At 38.1% G+C, this 14,053-nt stretch overlaps 1 protein-coding gene across 4 annotated transcripts in view; it reads right to left on the reverse strand.

The window, feature by feature from the left end:
• The window catches only part of LOC110533514 (opioid-binding protein/cell adhesion molecule), a 345,653-nt gene that overhangs the window by 152,178 nt on the left and 179,422 nt on the right, over nucleotides 1–14,053 (reverse strand). The window lies entirely within an intron of this gene.

A 14,053-nucleotide genomic window follows, 5' to 3' on the forward strand; every position in this document is an offset into this window, starting at 1 on the left:
AGATGTCCATAGCAATTTAATGTGGCGAATGAGACATTCCACACTGATAATCTGTGCAACATGACCACCAAATGGACAACACCATTAGTTTCTACCTATCCATTCCTGGGGGACCACAAGGGGTGCACTTTTTGTTCTCGTCCAGATTCAACTACTCAACTAATCACCACACCGTTGAACTTGGAGCAAGAGAAAAACACTACTATGCCTACTAGTGATGTCACTTGCATGATGGGCGATTCCATAGCAGCTGCACATACCCTGTGGATCTTCCAACTAATGTAATGGTGTCATCCTTAGGATGAGGTATTAAACCAGTTCTGACTCTGTAGTCCCGAGTAGGAGTCTTATCCCAGATCGACGGTAGCTGAATTCCCAAACCTTCCCCTCTAACTAGCATGTCTTTCCATACAATTCGGCCAGCTTAAAAAATTAACACAATAACACCAACTCTCCACTGAAATAGCTGCTGTGTAGCAGCCAGTCAGCCAGCTAGCCAGCCAGCCAGCCGTTCTGGGGGCATATGACAGCAGCAGTGGGTGAGGTGAGTCACCAATGAACAGTGTGAGACGCAGCGAAAAAGCTCTATGCAAATGCATTCTTTTAAAGATTGAAATCTGGAACTAAAACATAAAAATCCAAGTGGCTAAACGCGCCAACGTATGTTTAATTTGACCTTCTTGGGTACTACTCGTTGATGTGGAATATAAATGGGCATGTGTGACAATGTATTTCCCTGATTTGGGATTTCGCTCTCATACCACATTCAACTAAGTTTAAAGTCTCCCTAAACAGCAGGAGAATGTGGCTTGCCACTTAGAGAGTTACTGTCCCCGGAAGATAAGGGGCACAAATTAGGCTCTGCACATGAGACTCGCATGTCAAGAGCCTGGCTTGTGCCCTTTACAAAGCGTTTTATTAATAATCAAATATTTATGATTATTATGTAAATGTGTAAAAGATGATCGCACATGTGGGTTATTATAAAAACTGCGTGGGAAATGAATACAAAGCATGCACAAGTCATGTAATGAACAATCTACTAATTTGGTTTTCTTTCCCTCACAGTATGAGATGTAAGTGTTCTGTATGATTTTATGGATATGCATATCATTTTCTAAAACTATTAATTAGCATACCAAAAAGGCAGTAACTGCTCTTTTGGTCTAAAATGAGTTAATGTCATTTTTACTACATTAAATACATGCTTAATCATGTGGAGAAGTATCCTGCCTCTACTGTGTTTTGTAGAAAATGAGGGTCATGTTAGCAGTAACTGCATAAAGTTACTGTGAAAACAAGATAAATAAAAGCATTTTTTCTCAGTTCCACACTATGAGCAATTACTGCCTTTTCGCTTGGTAGGGCAGTACAGTACATGCAATTTTGGGCAATTATTTCTAGTGAATGTCTTAACTTCCTAATACAACATTATTTAGTATATATTTGAATCTTACCAGGGAATAGAACAATTTTAATGTAATGTGCAGTTCAAAGTAATTGAAGAGTTTCTTTCCAAAACGCTATATCCACCAATCTTTCACATGTTTTTTCACCAGAAATGATTGCTTATAGGTACCTTCATTGTGTGTGTAAAATACTACTTTTCTGAGATTCATAGATTTTAAGTGTCTATTAAAATCAAATTTTTTTTGCAAAACGCTCTAATATCCACTGTTTAGCTGGAATGTAATGTTTGTATACAGTATATTTGACTGTTATATGTGGTTGTCTCGCCTAGTTATATTCAAGGGATACCTTTGGATAAAAGCATCAGCTAAATAACTAAAATGTCAACTGTAAATAAGTAAAATGTCAAATGCAAATGTTTTACATACAGATCTCATAATTGTATTGATAACTCTATCAATGTCACAAATGTATCATTTGAATAGTTCTTTATTAAAAGTGTAGTTTAAAAAAAAAAAGTTTTACATTTTCCAGTGCAAAACATAGCAATACTACTTATTTCTCTGATAGTGAAGTGGATATGTAGTGGTTTGCAAAAAAAACGATAATTTGTCTCTCTGAAATTAAACCATCAAGTGATAGATTTCAAACAAATACATGCCTGTCATTAAACAAGCGCATGCCATGATTACACAAATCTCTTTCATAAGTTCTTTAAATTAAAAATAAAAGCTAATTGACCAACATTTCTGCAAATGCTTATATAGCGTTTTGGAAAGAAACTCTTCAATTGTAGATTTAGTTCAGTCCAATCATCACGTACCTTTAACCTAAAAACACTAATTGTGTAGTATTATGTTTTGTAATACAAGAGAACCACTACCACTTGTTATATCTGAACTTATTTAAAGTTGAAGGGGTCTGGAAAATGATTTGCTTCTGTAATATGTCTTATACATTGAAATGGATTACTGAGATGACATGAGATCAATACAAAACAATCATGTACAAATGTCAATATTTCTAAAGCTATGTTTTTTAACATGAGGGGTAGAACTAGCACATCAATGAAGGAATAGGAATTTTTGCATATTAGGCTACTACTACAAAGACTAATAAAACAATTACTTCTACAGTATGTTTTAAGAAGCCAATGAACCTTCTGCCAGTTGCCAACTAATGTATTTATAAGGTCACAATAGACTAAACTTCACTTCAATGAAAGTGTTTCCATAACAACAATAATAATGAATTCTGTTGATAAATCTAATCCAAGGACCACAGCTGAACTTTGGCTGTGTTGACAACAATATTTGCATAGCTTGCTCACCAAATATCATAACATAATGTGTGATAATGATTTGGCATATAATTTGGTCAAACATTAGTCATTGTTAACCACAATCCACAAAACAATGCCTGATCTGAAAACATTTGCCAGACTGTATAGTATCAGTGCTCCCATCACATCTGGCCAAATGGACTGTTTGTTCACTATTGTTTGAGCTATTTATGATCCCAACATCTGACGGTATTAATTATTAACAGATATTTGAGATACATCTCTGGACATGACATTGGCTTGTTTGTGCAGACTACATAAGGTCACTTTAAAGGGGCAATCCACATTTGAAACAATAACAAAGCGACACACCGCCACTCTTTCAGTAAAAAACTGAGGGACGGGGCAACAGAAATGGAAACATTCTCAAATTCATAGACACAGCCGTGGATGAAAGGACTGACCATTCATGATACAGTATCAACATTATAGTTTGAAGCATTTTGCTAGGCATGTTTTGTTTACATTTAGGTTTTTTACCAACATTGGAGTACAACAAGCTTATATTTTGGGTGCCGATGGGGTACGACAGTTGAACTAAGGTTATGAGGCATTTATAAGTTATATTCTTCAAGAATCAATGGGTACATATAATTAATTTAAGAAAAAAAAATGGATTTAGCAACTGCAGATTGACTTTAAGCAAACGTATAAATGAGATTTTTCCCTTGGATACCATCACAACCCAAACCCTTATATTTAGCTTGCACCTGCTGTAGCCAATATTTCATCAAAAATGAACTACTCCAACAGTCCATTGCATGGGTTGGCTATTGACAAACGCACAAACTACAGGAGGTGCAGGCTTTTTTTTTTTACCTAACCAGGAAGATTACTGGAGCAAGAGAAAAACACTACTATGCCTACTAGTGATGTCACTTGCATGATGGGCGATTCCATAGCAGCTGCACATACCCTGTGGATCTTCCAACTAATGTAATGGTGTCATCCTTAGGATGAGGTATTAAACCAGTTCTGACTCTGTAGTCCCGAGTAGGAGTCTTATCCCAGATCGACTAGCTGAATTCCCAAACCTTCCCCTCTAACTAGCATGAAGATTACTTGGGCTAGGGATGCAACCTACTAACTTGAAGTTTTTATCCAAAACTATGGATTTCAGCACGCAGTTACACATGACATTCATTTGATGTGACATCAGAGCTCCAGTCCGCCCACACTAGTCGCCGCTCAACTCCATCGTAAATCATGGAGTTGAGTTGTTGGCTAGGCATGATGCAGAGCATATATGAGTTGGCATCTATTTTTGACAAATGACATTACAGTCATTTAAATATTTCGATAGGCTAAAAGACTAATTTGATTATGTTAATAGTTGGTATTTACACTAAATCAAATCAGATGAGAAAGGTCTACAAAGGACACTTAAGTCTGCACAGTAGTCCCTAAATGCAATGAATACCATTATACATGGTATTTCGGACATCGAATCTGAATTGATTAAAGGCTAGGAAACATCTACCACCTTTTGAATGCTGTACAAAGAGATTGATGATGTTTATCATGAATCCTATAAAGCTCCAGAGGTGCCTTCACAGCTTATTCATACTGGCCCTCTAAATCGATACCTGTAAGACTAGTCAAAGCTGATAGAAGCATGATTTGAGTCCAATGTGTTTGCTTTTTATACATCTGGAATTGAAGCATCTGGTATGCCCTCCACATCTATCCTTTGTGGAAATGAGTTTGAAACAAACCAATCGGTTGGCTGTAAATGGACTAGCCAAACTGTGGCTGGATGCATTTGTATTGTTAACTCCGTTATAGCTGGGAGAGAAAAAAGGGATGTGAAATCATTCTGTGGATTTGGACCCGGGGCCCCATCTGGCCCTGTGTTTCCCATCTCAAATAAAAATGGGAGAGAAAAAAAATACACAACAAGGAAATACAGAATATATCACACCAGGAGTGTAGCCTATATTCAAATAATAAGGACCTACCTACCTTCAATTGATCTGACACGCTCACAGATCCCATTTCCTCCTGGAGAATGATGGGGCCGTAACACATATGTTGTCGGGTAAACAGAGCCTGGGTGTTTACATGCTTTTTGAGATAGAGAGCATGAACCTTAAATGAAGATTCCACTCAAAAACGATATTTGGTATTCGTTAACTGTTGATACAGTCCCAAAATGTTTTGCATGTCAGCAATCAAGTTTTCAAGATCTATAACTCTTAAAATACAGAAAGTGTCACAGTATGTGTTTTTCATCATATGATATGTTTGTTTCATAAATTCTTTAGCAAAATCAATAATTCTCCGCATATTATGCACAGACTTGAAATTTGACCAGTCACACACAATTTCCCATAAAACAGTCAAATCATCACAAAATTATCGCATAACACTGACCCATCACTGCAGAACAAAAAGAGGGCTAGCAATTTCAACCAACTACTGCACAATTACAGCATAATATGGTGATTCTTCCCTCGTCCGCGCTTTTCTGCAACAGATTTGACAAAATCATTGCATAATGCCATACAAAATGTCTGAATTGCCTCAGCAAAATCAACAATTTTTGCCTGCAAATATCACCAAACATCCCCAAAAAATCATAGAGGGACTGATATTTACTGACTGTGAGTCTGTAAATGAACAGTAACAACTGCCAGGAAAAGCATGGTGCCCCAGTAATATGCATCAGGTCATGTAGATAAAGATAAGGTTGACTCATTCCTTAAATGTCATATTTACTGCACATCATGGTTGTTTACTGTAAATCTAGCCTACTTCAGATAAGAGCCACACGTATTGTTTTGGAATCTAAGTAGATTTTATCCTTAAACATGGCTTTTATGTAACTGTTCGGCATTAATATACATTTTCCGTGCCGCTTTAAAGCTGAGAAAAAAATGACAAAGCCTGGAGATACAGACTGCTGACGACAGCGAAACCGAGCAGACTATTGACAAGCATGGTTATCTTTACCCCATCGCCAATGGTATCTTCAAGGATTTTGATATGCATCACTCTTCAAGAAACCTTGGAGGCCTTCCTGCCTTTAGGAAGAGTGACCTATACAACTTCAGACGGGTACAGTTTGAAGTCATTTGCAAGGGATAATAAATGTAATTTTGCACTTCTCCTTACCCCTTGTGCCTCCCAGTCTGTCACAGAGCGTGGGAAGTAAGATAAGGCTCTTCAGTGATGGATCTAAATGAACACTCATTCGCACATTCATTTCCCAAGTGCTGTATGGCAATGGAAGAAAGGGGCACTTTATCTTCAAATTGCAATCTGTACATAATGTGTGTACGTTTGGATCTCTAGAGAGCAAAGCTTCACTGGAACATAAGTTTCCTGTGTAAATAAAGCAAGGCTTTGCTTTCTGACTCTCCAGTTTGAAACGTGTGGAAAATACACAGCCTAGAACTTAGGAAGAATTCTAGGCAACATGGAGAGAGTTTCAAATATCAGGGACATTTTATTTTTACTATTCTTTAAATGCAATATTGTGTAGCTCTGGTACAGTAGTTATTTCAAATGAAACACATTGACTTGCTCTTTGCGAAGCCTTAGTGTGCAGTAAAGATTAAAGTGTATCGTAAAGTAGAAAGCCCAGTTGTTTTTCTCCTTTTGACAAAACGCCTGCGAGAGGCACTGACATCAGACATGCTCTATTTCACCGGAGACCGGGCTGTAGGATTGAGAGAGGGTGGGAGAGTTGGGGAAAAGTTAAAAGTTCATCAGTAAGACAGTACGCTACTGAGGTTTATGAAGGTGGAATTGCTCGTCCTTGCTCCTGAGCTAATTTTATCAGATGTACCGACACGGTCTGGAAGCATTCTATTATTTGCAGGACAAATGTGCCACCCCTTAGGCAGACAAATGAGCGCAACACACTCTACTGAGAACAACACCATTGACCCATGCACCCTCGCAGCCATAGATTCTCCTTCAATGCGAGCTCTTACATCCAACAGGCCACAAACACCAGCCCATCCAAACGATTAATTAAACCGCTATCAGTGCTTATTCTGATATTAATCTTTCGGAGGGCACCTTCCTAAAGCATTTCACATGTCAGCAAATTACCATGTTATTTATCTCGTTATCCTTCCAAAATGAGACGCTTATCATTTATTATTTTATATCTTCCCTGCGCCACGGTGTCCAAAAAGTAAGAAATATTTCAGATGAGTACTGAAACATTTCATCCTTTTTGTTCTTCCTTCTTGAACATCTGCAAGATAGGAACACCATCCAGGGAAGAAGTAAAAGCTCTGTCACGCGGCTGTTGATGTAGAGAGATCACACTTGTGGGGATGCTTTGGCAATCCTTCACACTGACACACAGGGCAGGGGTGGCCACTTAAAAGTACATCATCCTGGCTGGCTGCTGCAAAAAAAGGACCTTGAGTTGTTCCTGTTATTTTTCCGCCTTCACGAAACTGGTTCTGAAACGGACATCATAGGCTACAGTAGAGGTACTCAAGTACTTTTTGAGAAGGTCTGGTCACACATATTTCATATGTGGCAAAGGCCCAGATGGATAATGTAATTTATCGGCATAGTAACAAACACCCACCTCCCAAACCATGCAACCCCAAACTGTTCACACCCCTCTTGTTGGCAGAGAGAAAATGTATGTATCCATGCAAGGTAAAATCATTTACATTAGAGAATGACTTCTGCAAGCAGGAATCAGTATGAAATAGTTAGAGCGTAAAGTAACAGACAAAAAAATCTTAAAGTAAACACAATCTGCTCACAGAAAGCACAAAAAAGTGCATGATAGGACAGCACATACTTGCTGGCATTCCATAGCCTGCCCTGCAAACAGGCAATGTAATTTACGTCCAGACAAATCCTTCCACCACTCTGTGTATAACATCCCTCCCAGAGAGAGAATATGTTGAGGATGTTATGATTTATCTTGTGGGTAAATTAACAGAATCACTTGGCTTCTTCTGGCTAGCAACTCACTTAACGACACTGCCCTTGTCCAAACAAACACTCGCTTTCCCTCCCAATTATATCCCATTCATGTTTATTTTAAAACATAAAACAGATATTAAAAATAACCAGATGGGCTTGACTGTAGATTTCGAGTGATCGTTTTGGTGTGCCGTCGCTATCGCGGACTAAACAGACACCTCCGGGCTAATTAAACAGTGATGGACACAGTTCCTTCGACCTCAGAGGAAGGTCACGTCTCACCTCCGTGTGAGTGCTGTAAATGTAATATAGGAGTCGGAGGGGTCGCTGTAAACAACCTGCCTTTTATTGCTCTCATTATTTCCAATGGCAAGTGAGGGACAATGGATTCTGCAGTTGAGGAGGTAGACTAGAGGCGAGAGCAAAAACAAAGTCAATAGGCAATATTTGTACGTTATGCTATATGCACATATTGCTATTGCCAAATGACTCTCCTATCAGCTGCGTTGTTGTTAGCTTGTCACAGTTATAGAGTAGTCTCTGCAATTTAGAGGGAACAGTTTGCATGTACAAGTGTGGATTCATTAAAAGGTGCAATACAATGCGGTCTCAGATAAGAGTCGCAGCGTGTCATAATTATGCACTACTCCCAGTCAATATGGTGCTGAAAAGGCATATGCACTCTTTTTCATCCCCCCCAAGAACAAAGTGAAGGCAAATGTATAATAATGATATTGAAGTTCAATGGCTTAATTTCCTCCGATAGTCTTTAGTGCTATTAATTGGCCTTTATTTTGAGATAAGAGGTTTGGGTGTGCGGAAGATTCTGATAAAAGAGGTTAAAAGCGAGGCCGGCTCAGGTTTGTTTACACTTTTGTTATGTAGCTTGTCCAAGACACCCTTTTCATTTAATGCATTCATTTCTTGTGAAAAGATTATGTTTTCTCACCTCTGAAAGGGTGATATGACAGATGGAAATGGCTAATTACTTTCATTGGTGGCTCTGTTGTACTATATTTCGAAAGCCTTTGAAAATGACTGCACACACACACACACACACACGCACACACACACACACACGCATCAATGGGAGTTGTCCAACAAACATTAAGTATCTAGCAATTCATCATACTCCCAGGAAGACTCATCGGCTCCCAATGCTTTAGCACTCTCACAATGACACTGTGAGGGCTCTTGAACTTCGTCAAGGCTCTGTAAATGCAGCCAGCACTGTTGTCAGAAAGAAACCTCTTATGTTGAACAAGTCAAGCACACAAAGTCATATAGCTTTTAATTTTAATCACGCACAAAAACATTTCTATCACAATTTTTCTATTTCTATCTGGAATTATCCATCCAGCCAATGACTCATGACAATATAGCAGCTAGCAGAGAATTAAAGTCATAATTCTATTGGACTTGATTTAAGGTTCTACTATGACAACCATATTGGAAGATGGGGATGAAAAATTCAATATTTAGTTTGTCTTGAAACCTCTTGCTATTTCGAGCAGAACAAGTGGCTTGGCGAAAATCTGCTACACCTCATTTGCTTTGACAGGATTGAGATGGCTTTTCTTCAGGGAATGTATAAATCACGACAGCATCTCCAGGTCTACAAACGTACCAGTGAAAATGACATATCATGCTGCTGATTGAACCCACCATTGCTCATGAATGGATGTATACATCTGCCTCTATTCACCTCATATGTTCTACACTAAAGCACATATACACTGTAGTGGTTCAGCTAGGTTAAAATATAGAGCATTTCTATGAATTATTTGATCCATGCATGGTTATCAAATAGTGTATGGTTAAACTGATTTTAAAATGGAATACAGAGATGGGTCCAATTTTGGAATAGATGCATCTGATTTATTTTCTCATTCTATATCATAAACTCTGGCTGTAGCTCGTAGCATGACTAAGCATGCAAAATGGATGTTAACAGCCATTGGGTCAAAAAGTGTCTTAATTAATGCTTCGTAAAAAGGGTTTAGCAAAATAGAGCAAAGAACCTGTAAAATAAGGCAAAACACGGTGCAGTGGTTAGTCGGATTGGAAAATACAAGGGAAAATACATGTGTAATTTCATTATCTTTAACAGCAATGGTTTGACCAACTTTAGTGTACTAGATCTAGTCTAAATGCTATTAAAAAAAATCCTGAATATCCTGCAAATTTTTGAACACGATTTCCAAATGAGAGCGGTGATAAAAAAAAATGTTGATTCATAAAAGGTAAATAAATTAAATTTAACCTTTGCCTGCAGTCACTTATTTGTCTAATGTGGTTTGAAATCCTTCCCAGATAATTGACTTCCACATCCATTTACATACACATTATTGAGCAACACCGGCTGATACTTGTTTGAAATAATTTGCAAAGACAACACATCAGTTCGATGTGCCCATGCCAGTAAAGCCTAACTACGTGTATTCGCATGTGGTATTTATTATACAAAGTGAGTTTCTAAAGGCAGTGGCGACCCCTCATTCAGGGCAGGTGCCCCACCTGTTTTGAGACCCCATTTGTGTGACATATTCATTTGTGAACAATGTTTTTTCCTTGCGTTAATAAAGCTGCATACAAACACGGTCACTTTCTTGAGTAAAGCAGCTCCAAAATACAGGTTTTTCAGTCTAGCTCCGTGCTTTTTGTGGTGGAGGGGCAGCCAGAGCGTAGGCGTTGGTGATCATCTCTAGTTGCGCCATGATTGGCTCTGTGTTCTGTCACTCATGGGGACACTACATCACTGCAGAATCTACAGTTCAAGCCCCCATGCTGCGATAGATTTACAGTAGATTTATAGTAGAAGTGCCTGTCCAAAAAGGCTGAAGGTCATTGGCTACAGATAAAAATCACATCATATCTACCTTAGCTTTGATTGGACGGTTCCTGTCAACATCATACATTCAAAATCTTAGCTAGCAAGCTAGAAAAGCAGTCATCATTATGAATCATATCGACAACCTACTGGCAAATCCTTTTCAATCCATGTCATATGAAGATAAATTAAAAATAAAATGTCTCCGTCCTCATTGGCTATTGGACATAAACATTACACAGCAAGTCGTACTAAGTGTATGTTGTGTAGTAAGCTGTTAGTAGCCCATGTCTCTGCCCTCAGAATTTAGCTTACTGTTCTGACTTGCACATGTAGCCTAAAGCCTGTTTTAGAGAAATGTCATCATCCAATATTGTAAGAGCTTTCATTGTCTGCTTATATGCCCCCCGTTATTTATCCTACGGTGTACAGGGAGAACCCTGCAAGAACGGCCCGTCACTCGCTGTCCATTTCAAAAGTGCTGAACAAATAGGAATATCGACAACATCCGTCTTAGCTCGCTCAATGTCTTAATCGAAATGATGGCTTACTTGCTGTCACACCCTGACCATAGTTTGCTTTGTATGTTTCTATGTTTTGTTTGGTCAGGGTGTGATCTGAGTGGGCATTCTATGTTGTGTGTCTAGTTTGTCTATTTCTATGTTTGGCCTGATGTGGTTCTCAATCAGAGGCAGGTGCTGGTCATTGTCTCTGATTGGGAACCATATTTAGGTAGCCTGTTTTGTGTTGGGTTTTTGTGGGTGGTTGTTTCCTGTGTTAGTGTTTCTGCCACACGGGAATGTTTTTGGGTTTTCACTTTGTTGTTTTGGTTATGTGTTCATGTTCAGTTTTCTAATTAAAAAACCATGGACAACTACCGCGCTGCATTTTGGTCCTCCTCTCCTTCCCAGGAAGAATCCCATTACACTTGCCTCTTATCCGCTAATTGTTCCCTAATGCCATAGTTTGTACATCTCAATTGTTATATCTTGCTTATATAGGTTTATCTTATTAGTATCTTATTCATCAATTTAACCAATGTTATAATGATGCATGTCATTGTTTTGCTTACTTAGTGTATTATACATAGCTCATGGGGATACTATATAATGTTGATGGCTCTGTAACCATGCTTGCCAGTCACAGACTCTTCCCATTCCAAAAAAAAATGTCAACAAAAGGTTCAGTACGCTAATAGACCCACGTACAGTAATTTCAGTTGATATTGTGTGGGTCTGTGCATCAGTATATTGTCTATTAAAGCAGATCCTTGTGATTGTATTTTCCTTCCTTTTTAGACCACATAGGCCTAATAAAATGCTTCAAATGGTAGTCTCTCTCTCTCTGAATGAATAGGCCTACCTCGTCACAGCTCGTTAGTTTGCAGTGTTATAATGATATAACAAATATTATGAATTTACTGAACATAAATGTCATCTGGTTCAATAGTTGAATATGGTTCAATAGTCAAAAATCATAAGCAATGGTTATTGAAGGAGAATGTGGTTCTCATCGAGTTAATCAAATCCACAAGGAGTCAGTAGAAACCATATTTAAGCAAGCAAGTCAGCCATGTCACCTATGGTTTTTAAAAAGGCAGTAACTGAGGCTGAATGAACTGTTTCACTGTCAGACGAGGCTCCGCTGATAGCCAGGTGTAGCAGTGGTAAGGATTCATTCCTTTGTGCTGAAAGGAACACTCTGCTGTTGGGACAGCTTTATGTAGGCCCTAACAGTTTGTGGGCACCTTTTATCACCATTATAGTGCAATTAATGTATTATTTAGTGTTTGGTTGTGTCTTTGCTGGCAAGCATCTAAAACATTTGGGGGAGTTCGCACCACCAAGATTGACATGCTAAAATAGTCACTGCACTGGGATATTATATTCTTATATTTGGATGACATTCCACCTTGGACTATTTCCAACAAAAACAGTCAGGTGTTCAAGTGTTCATTTTACAGAGTGTCAGAGACTGTTAAAGGCACCAACAGAGAGTTGTGATGTGACAGTTCAAATGTTTTCTTTAGTTGATGACTTATCTTTTCCATATTGTGTAATTTTTTTCTACCGTTTTATTTTTTTCATTTTAGGATGGCAAGCTTTTTTTGACATTCAAACACTTATTCTCTTGACACTCTCTTTTTCAGAAAGTCCTTTGCTTTAGAAAGAACTCTTATTTGTTGAAGTAGACTATGTAGTCTTTCTAGCTAGGCAACCAATGGAAAATAACTGATTGTATCCACAACAAAAATGTCAATTTGACTTACTTTATTTAAAATAGTTGGCAGTCTACAAGTTTTGGGTGTGAAAGAGAATCTACATTATGTGCAGTGAGACACTCAACAAAGACAAATGTATGCTAAATGAGGACATTCCTATACTGATTGGAGAACCAGATACTGTAACATACAGTATCTAGCATACAAAATCATCCTGTATGTCCCTCTCATTTTTCATAAAATGTAGCCACAAATCAAATGTTCCTCTGTTGCATTGTTTTGAAATGACAGCCGCACCACCAGTGATGGGTAAGATGGGTAATTCACATATCCCATGGGGGAATACTTGTCAGTTCTCTTATGTTTGATTGAGTGTCTATTTCATCCAGTATCAATATGATTGTGCTCCTTGTTGTATCATATCACAATTACGTGTTGCTAATAAAGCACAAGGTTATCTGTGGACGACATGACACATTTAATTGGATAATATGTATGTCTATGTTTAGCTACTCATTTGTCAAACTAATACTTGGCTATACAAAATATTAGAGGAATAGAAGTTTGCTGTAAATTGCTTCACATATTAAACATTCTCAGAACATCTGAATTGAATTGAAAACATGCTGTTGATGCATGTGACAGCTAAGAGTAAATGAAGATGGTGTGAGATAGACAGTGTGCATCCAGATTCCTATTAGCACACCTGGCTTTTGAAATAAAAAATCTCTCTGCTTTCTCACACACAGCTAGGCCTAATGTACATAATGTGTGACATTATTTTTACTTGCTGGTTAGCAAAATGCATAGAATATAATAGAACATTTTTGTAATTAGCAACAGAAGTGTAATTTGTCATTTCCCTCTTCAAACACATTCAGTAACATCATACCAATGCATGTACAGTAAAGGAAACAGAAGTGAAATAATGCACAGGAACGGTTAGAAGATCAATAGATTCATTACTGTGGAGGGAGTTAATTGCAATCATGAATAATGATCCCATTGTCTTGACTTCCTGATTCTAACTACATGTACTAATTGTTATCATTACATGGCATGATGGGGGACTGAATTAAATGTGCCTGTAATCATTCCTCTGGTAAGTCAACATCCTTCCTCCATCTTGTCTCTCGGTCTGTAAGTGAACAGAGGACCGAAGTGTAACTGTATAAGGTAAAAAATAAAAATAAAATCTTTGGGCCTTTGGTCAATACATTTGCTGAGGGTGAGTGTTATTGTCATATAACCTTCTAATATAGTTTTTTGGTCCTTTGGTCAATACGTTAAATTTGCTGTGGATACAGTATGTGTCAATGTCATAACTGTCTAATATTGCAGTTTTAGC

The sequence above is a fragment of the Oncorhynchus mykiss genome, chromosome 10, assembly GCF_013265735.2.
Source record: "Oncorhynchus mykiss isolate Arlee chromosome 10, USDA_OmykA_1.1, whole genome shotgun sequence".
In the NCBI taxonomy this organism is placed as follows: Eukaryota; Metazoa; Chordata; class Actinopteri; order Salmoniformes; family Salmonidae; genus Oncorhynchus; species Oncorhynchus mykiss.